We start from the raw sequence: 7,826 nt of genomic DNA on the forward strand, positions 1-7,826 counted from the left end.
GGCATGAGACAAGAACCTACCATTGTGTGAAGGAGAAGTAGATCTGTAATGGCCAGTATTCATAACTGCCTTTTGTGGTTCCATTCCCAAAGAGGAATGTGTAATGGGTGGCAGGTATAGCCAGTCCTGTGTAAGAATAAAGGAGGAAGAGGCCCTGCTACGTCACTGCCCAGACAAGCCTTGAACGTCAATCATTTCAGTACTACAAACATCAAATTGGTACTAGGAAAATTGTAACATCTAGATTTGGTTTTCTTTCTCTTCAACCTGCTTTTTTGCTACTGGCATGCTATTGAGAGATTGCTAACTTTAAAACTGGGCCAGGGAAAATAAAAAATATTGGCGTTTGTCATCCTCCTCTTCAAAATAGCAGGAACACCATGAATTTGAAACTCCTCTTGAGCACCAGTCCTATATTGCTAAGATTAAATCCTGCTGGCCAACTTTATATTTCAAATACATTGAAAGAATAAAAGGGATTCTTAAGAAGAATAAGGACTAAGAGTATAAAATGTATACTTCTTTATTTATATAAATAAGGCTTTCATACAATCATATTTAAAAGTAATCTGTATTTTTACATTCACCACCTGTGAGTTCCTGACAGGAAAGGCTGTGCATAATGATACACAGCAAGAATCCCACTGCAGGACAACAGGAGCTCAGGAAAGCACCATTAATTTGAGAAGTAGGCAGGCTCTGACACTCCTGTTGCACTGCTAGCAATGGGAAGTCTTAAACTAGTTCCTCCACCAAGTCTTCTTCAAATTCCCCCTGTTCATCAGCAGTAGCATCTTGGCACTGCTGGTACTCAGACACCAGGTCATTGATATTGCTCTCAGCTTCAGTGAACTCCATTTCATCTATGCCCTTACCTATGTACCAGTGCAAGAATGCATTGCACTGGAACATGGCACTGAACTGCTCTGAGATGCACTTGAAGGGATCCTAGATGGCCATGTTGTTGCCGATGAAGGTGGCCGACATCGTGAGTCCATGTGGAGGGGGGGGAGGGAAGGGGCGATGTCATACACAGCCGTCTTCACATTGTTGGGGATCCAGTCTCCAACATAGCTGCTGTTCTTGTTCTGCACGTTGAGCATCTGCTCATCCACCTCTTCATGGACATGCAGCCTCGGAAGATGGCAGCTGCTGTCAGGTAGCAGCCATGGCGGAGATCACAGGTGACCATCAAGTTCTTAGCGTCAAATATCTGCTGGGTGAAGCTCGGGCACTGAGAGAGCATGGTACTGCTGGCTGGCACGGCTGGTCAGGGGCACAAAGCCAGGCATGAAGAAGTGCAGGCGGGAAAGAGCATCAGATTCAAGGCCAGCTTGTGCAGGTCTGCATTCAGCTGGCCAGGGAAGCACAGGCAGGTGGTAAACCCGCTGTTGGTGGCTGACACCAGGTGGTTCAGGTCGCCATAGTTGGGCATGGGCAGCTTCAAGTTACAGAAGCAGATGTTGTACAGGACCTCGTTGTCGATGCAGAAAGTTTCATCTGCATTTTCCACCAGCTGGTGGACAGAGAAGATCGTGTTGTAGGGCTCCAGCACTGTGTTTGACACCTTCAGGGAGGGCATGACACTGAAGGTGTTCATGATGCGGTTTGGGTACCCTTCTTGAATATTGTTGAGAATCAGGGTGCCCATACTTGACCTGGTGCCACCTCCCAAGGAGTGGGCCAGCTAGAAACCCTGTAGACAGTCACACCTTTCTGACTTCCGCCTCACCACATCCAGGACCGGCTCCACCATCTCGGCTTCCTCTCTGTAGTAGCCCTTGGCCCAGTTATTGGCTGCCCCGCTCTGGCCTATCAGACATGATGAGACACACACTCCAAGAATATTTACTGTGACATTTGTATTGTGAAGACAATAGGACTCTTCTGAGCCAACCTTTGCTTTTACTTTAGATAACTTTGGTGAAATAAAGGAAATGTTTTCAATGTATCTGGGACCCTACAAATCACCCAGGTTCTAAAGAAATAAAGACAATGTGGAGGAAGATACATTTTAACCCAAATCAACTACTTGTAGAAATGAAGAACAGAGCCTGCCTCAATACTGGAAATGTAGTTATTTTCACAGGAGGGACAGGAGCACAGTGTGATCATAGGAAAGCTAAGCTGCAAGCACTTGTCTGCACCTTGCTCACACATAGCTGTGCTTTGATTTCTGGTGTCCTGAAGTAGTTCTCTGTTATTGCCGGGACTTTGAAATGACCAGCAGCGCTGAAACCTTGTTGGAGGCTTTCCCTGATTGCTGATCTTTCCCTTTAGAGGCTACTTTGTCATAGAGTGCTTGAAGAGTGGCACTGATCTGAGCTGTCTGAGTGGCCAGGGGCATGACTCCAGTGGACTGGAATAGGTGGGTTAGCTGAGGACAATATCTAGGTGTATAAAGGCTCAGCCCAGCACTGGAGTGCCTGGATGTTAGGACCCATAGACCATGATGACATACCAAATATGAAGTTGTCTGGCCTGAAGCTCTGGCCAAATGGTCCTGATCTCATTGAGTCTAAGGTTCCAGGCTCTAGGTCCACCATGGTGGCCCGAGGAACATATTTTTTGCCTGTGGGGACAAGAGTTGACGTAGGCCTATAATTGACAAGAAACTTAGGGGCAGAGCTTATGATTTTAATGACTCTCAGCATTCATTACAGAAATTACAGCATTTGAGACATAGAAACAGAAAAGATTGGTTCAGCCATTGAGGGATTTTTTGAAGAGGGATTAGCAGTGGTTCTCTCACTTCAGCCCTCCCTTCTTTTCAGGCCTCCTGGTCACTTCTGCCTTTTGCACACCATCCCATCCCTGCCAATCCTCCGGGGCTAGTCAGTCTTTACTGATGCTGTCAATATAAGCTAGCTTATGTGGATTCAGAACAGGCAGAAGAAAGTAGAAATGCATTTGGAGTGTGGATGGAAAATGCCACTCAACTGTGACTACCCTTTTTGCCCCTTGGTCAATGAGACAGTCATGAGACAATCAAATTGCTTCAGCTTTCTTGTCATCAAGAGGTGATTCAAACTTATACATTCTCTTTCTCGACACTGTCTCTTAAATTACAGAGGAACAATATGGTAATCTTGCTTCACAAAAAATGGAAAAGACAACATTGAAGGAAGAGCTCCTTGCTTCATGATGAGTGTTGGGCTGTTAAGAGCCAGTTGTCATTGTTGGAGTTTTTAAAGTTACTCACCCATAAACCCTTACAGGTGTCTTCCTTGTCAAGGTAATTCAAGTCATTGATTGATATTACCCTTTAAAACTTCCATGGAGATGTTGAATATTTTTGTGATTACCATCTTGTTGTGAGATGAAATCCATTTCTGACTTAGTAAGGAATGGACTTGAGAATTCTGATAATTCTCTTAGAACTTCAATTCTGAAGGAAGCTAAATAAATCTTGACAGGATAAGAACAAATATATGTGAATTAATCCTTCCTCTTCATCCCTTTTCCTTCCCCAGTACTGTTAATTGGGCCACTGGCTCCTCTTCTCCAGTCCGCAAGTTCCAAATGCCTCAGGCCTTAACCCATTCCTTCTCCACCTCCTCGCATGTTTCTCGTCTCCATTCCTGCCAGTTTTCATCTTCAGGTTCACCTTTAATTCACCTGCTATTGTCTCTGCACATGCCAACACTGTACATTCCACCAAATGTGGCTTGTCAAGGGAAATAATTATACATTATTTTCTTCTCATATACTTGTACTGTACTCTATAGTAAAACCACTGGCTACATAGCATGTACCTGTTAATAAGTATGATGTCATGTAGAGACACTTGAATGTGTGTGGCAGATTATTTGTAGGTTCTATACAAATACTATTTTATATAAAGAACTTGAGTGTGTGAAGATGTTGTTATTGGTGGGGGTCCTCGAGCCCATTCCATGAGGATACTGAGGGGTGATTGAATTTTAAGTAATGGTGCTGTTTTCATACTTCCTTTAAATGAATTTATTAAAAGACTACTTTTTCAGCCCTTTGTTTATGGATCACATCTGTAATCCTAGCTAATCATGAGGCTGAGATCTGAGGATCATGGTTCAGTGTTAGCCCAGAAGGGAAGGAAAGTTCTTGGAACACCTATTTCCAATTAACCACACACATACACACACACACACACACACACACACACAACACACAACACAAAGCTCAAAGAGAAGCTCTATCAATTGAGCCACTAGTAGACTTCCATGTGAACAGTGACCTGATTGAGCCTCACAGGTGTCTGCTGGACCAGACATCCATTAAAAGGGCTAAAGGATGCAGATATCTCATACAGGCTGTGTGACATCTCTGATTGGGTCTGGGATGGATATGGCCACAGACTGACCTATGACCTTGAGAGTCACATAGCTCTCTCCTACAGACAATAAAACCCTGTACAAAGCATCCCAGTAAGTACCTTCCCTTAGGACCCCTCCTGTCTAGCAAGACATTTGATAGTCTCTTCTTCAATATATCATTGCTGTTTTATTCTTCCCTCTATATCCATGAACTCATTCTTTGAGATCATAGAGACAAAAGATGTGATTCAGTTATTAGGTTTTCAGTATCAACATGATGGCCTGCTTCAAAACAGACCTTTTTTTTCAACTTCCTGGGCACCAAAGCTGGTGGATCCTGAATGCTTTTATCTTGAGCCCTTTTTGTGTTGCCACCAAACCTGTGCTAGAGTATCATCAGTGCCCAAGGGACACACCGGGAATGCGTTTGTTTCAATCACACATGGTATACCTAGGTGTTGAGTCTGCAAACATGATGGGTACTCACTGATGTGTGACTTAGTGATGTCAGCCACTCAGCACAAGGTTTCCCTGGACCAGAGTCTCATCCCCATGCTTTGAGTAGATGATAAGTGAAACCTTTGTTTCTCATACACAGATTATATCCTGATTGTTCCTAGTAAATGAATTCCATAGACCACAGGGGAAACAAGCTGAATCCTTCTTTTAGTCATTTCTTCCCTAACACTGACACATCTGCTCCTTGAAGACACCATGGACACATACCTCCCAGTAGAGGCTTTCCAAGACCCTACTCCACCATGTCACCCACCCACTTCAGATCTGTTAGCAGCCACTTTCCTCTAATAAACACATCCCTCATGTCCAGCCTCCCCTATGAAAGTCTTCACTGTTGGGTTTTTATCCTAATGTAGGGGTCACATGCTTAACTATCAAGGTCATGGTTATTTGATATCTTTTGGGTCTACACACAGGACTGCTCAGGGCCATATTGATCCAATGTCTATGGCTCTGTTCACAAGACTGCTCAGTGCCATGGTGATGGGATGTATAGTGTCTGCATATGGGACTGCTCAGTACTATAGTGAATGATGCAGAATATCCATAGAAGGGCACCATTTTCCCATTGAGATTTTCAGCTTTCATTACTTGTGCATAGCTGGTGTTCCACACAGCACTCTAAAATCTATGGGAATTTAGGAAAGAGCCTCTTTATCATGAATTAGCAGAGAATGGAAGAAAATACAATACTCAGCTGTGGTGGTGGTGGCTCTAGCTGGTATTTCTTGATACTCAGCAGACTAAGATCTGAGGATCTAAGTTCAAGGCCAGTCCAGGCAAGAAAATTCAGTGACATTCTTATCCCTAATTAACCACCAAAAATCCCGAAGTAGAGCTATGACTGAAGTGGTAGAGCACTAATCTTCAGCAAAAAAAAAAAAAAAAAAAAAAAAATCCAAGTCAACGTTTAGGCATTAATTTAAGCCTTAGGACCAACACACACACACACACACACACACACACACACACACACACACACACACACACACAACCATTTGTCCAGCACTGGTGGCTCACACACCTGTAATCCTAGCTATTTAGGACGCTGAGGTCTGAACTTCAGAGTTTCAATCCAGTCCAGGTAGAAAAGTTTGAGACTTATCTCCAATTAACCACCAGAAAACCAGAAGTGGTCCTGTGGCTCAAAGTGGAAAAGCACTAGCCACGAGGGACAGTGTCTAGGTCCTGAGTTCAAGCCTTTCGACTGACAAGAAAAATAAAATGTAACACCTGGATCAGGTCCTTTGTCTCCTTTGTTTGAGGAAAGAGTCTACAGACAAAAAGGAAGAGGTAAGACAGCATAACTTTATTGAAGGAAAAGACCATCAGAACCCTTGCTAGACAAGACAGGCCCATGGGAGGGAAGGCACTAGTTGATGTGGGTTATGTAAGTATTAATGAGGTGTCTTTAGGAATGAACTATAGGTCTCTCAAGACCATTGGACAGTCTGCAGGTCATATCACTCCCCAGGCCTAGTCCGAAGCTCCACAAAGCCAACCCAAGATCTTTATGCATTCTTTAGTCCTTCTGAGTAGGTTATAATTTTGGTACCTACCTCTGGGGTAGAGTCACCTCATCACAGTGTTTATTGTTCCAGGGACGATGGGCCATGATATGATGTCAAGGAGCTTGCACACAGGACGGCTCAACGCCAAAGTAAAAGACAACTTCTCTGGGAGAGAGACTTTGCCTCCATTGCACAGACATGCTCTTTTTATGCTCTGATAACTCTGGGCGGTTTTTCCATGTTTTCTCATTTTTTTTCTCCAGTGCTTTAGATGGAACCCAGGACATCATGCATGTAAGGCAAGCACTCTCCCATTGCAATTATATTTCTTTCCTTGGATTTGTTTTTAAATGAGCAGTAGATATCATCTTTGTGTATAGGAAAATAGTTATCAAATATCTCCATTTTAAAGGTTTCAGCTCATGAAGTATCACAGTATTTTTTATAATCTAAAATAGAGATATTCTGCCTTGGAGATGTCCAGAGGCCTCAGCCATAAAAACGCCTGGGATAACTGCTGTGCAATTGGCAATGCCAAGCTGGAGCCTTTCCCTTTTGCCCCAGCTTGCTGTTGCACCAGTGCTCCTTTCACCAGAAATGCTCATTTTCTCCATTTCTGCTCTTTGACACTTACATAGAGGAGTCAGCTCCAGCCCTCTGAGAACTCTCTATGGGGGTGCGGAGTGCGGATTCTAGTATGAAAGAGGACTTCTCTTCCTCCTCCATCTTTTGTGCTGGTCTTGGGCTTGATCTCAGTGACTGGCTCAGTCAGTTTTTCTGTTTGTTTATTTTTTCTTGTTTGTTTGATTTTTAGTCAAGAGCAGAACTTAGGCCACAGTTTCACTTCCAGATATTTGGGCTCCTAATTAGTGATGAGTCTCATGAACTTCTCTACACAGGCTGGCTTTGAACCTCATTCCTCAGATGTTTGCCTCATGAATAACGTGGATTATAAGCATGAGCCACAAGCACCTGGCAGAGACAGGGGTCTTCTTTCAGACATACTGGCTAAACAGTGCAAAGATCAAGAGGGGTAGCCTCTTTGTTTCAGCTGACCCCATCTTTTTCGATCACATCCAGCGTCAGCCCTGTACCACTCATGGAGAAGAACTTGGTGCTTCTTCATGCCTGATCTGAATTAATTCATTGATCATACTAATAATAAATAAAAATATTTCATGAGTATGTTTGTCTTCTCACCAACAGCAACGGATCTAGAAATCAAGAATCATTTATACCTTAACTTTCCAACTCCAGAATGTAGAAAATTACTCACGTTGCATATGCCTTTCTTTACTAAGTGAATTAGATCAGAGTAGCCTTCACATGTGCTTCTCACCCAGTGGAGATGATAACAAGGTAGCAAGGTGTTGGGCAGCTTGTATAGAAATTGGGCAAGGACCATAAAAACAAACACATTTTGACTTTGAAAGGCTGGAACAAAATCTACAAAGCAAACGATCCCGATAAACAGGCAGGAGTTGCGATACTAATATCAGAT

The 7,826-nt window shown here is 43.3% G+C and overlaps 1 pseudogene; it reads right to left on the minus strand.

The window, feature by feature from the left end:
- Positions 1–735: 735 nt before the first annotated feature.
- Positions 736–7,051, minus strand: LOC122101070 (annotated as a pseudogene).
- Between the last annotated feature and the right edge of the window lie 775 nt (positions 7,052–7,826).

Source organism: Dipodomys spectabilis, unplaced genomic scaffold (assembly GCF_019054845.1).
Source record: "Dipodomys spectabilis isolate Male_0828 unplaced genomic scaffold, ASM1905484v1 ptg000622l, whole genome shotgun sequence".
Lineage (NCBI taxonomy): Eukaryota > Metazoa > Chordata > Mammalia > Rodentia > Heteromyidae > Dipodomys > Dipodomys spectabilis.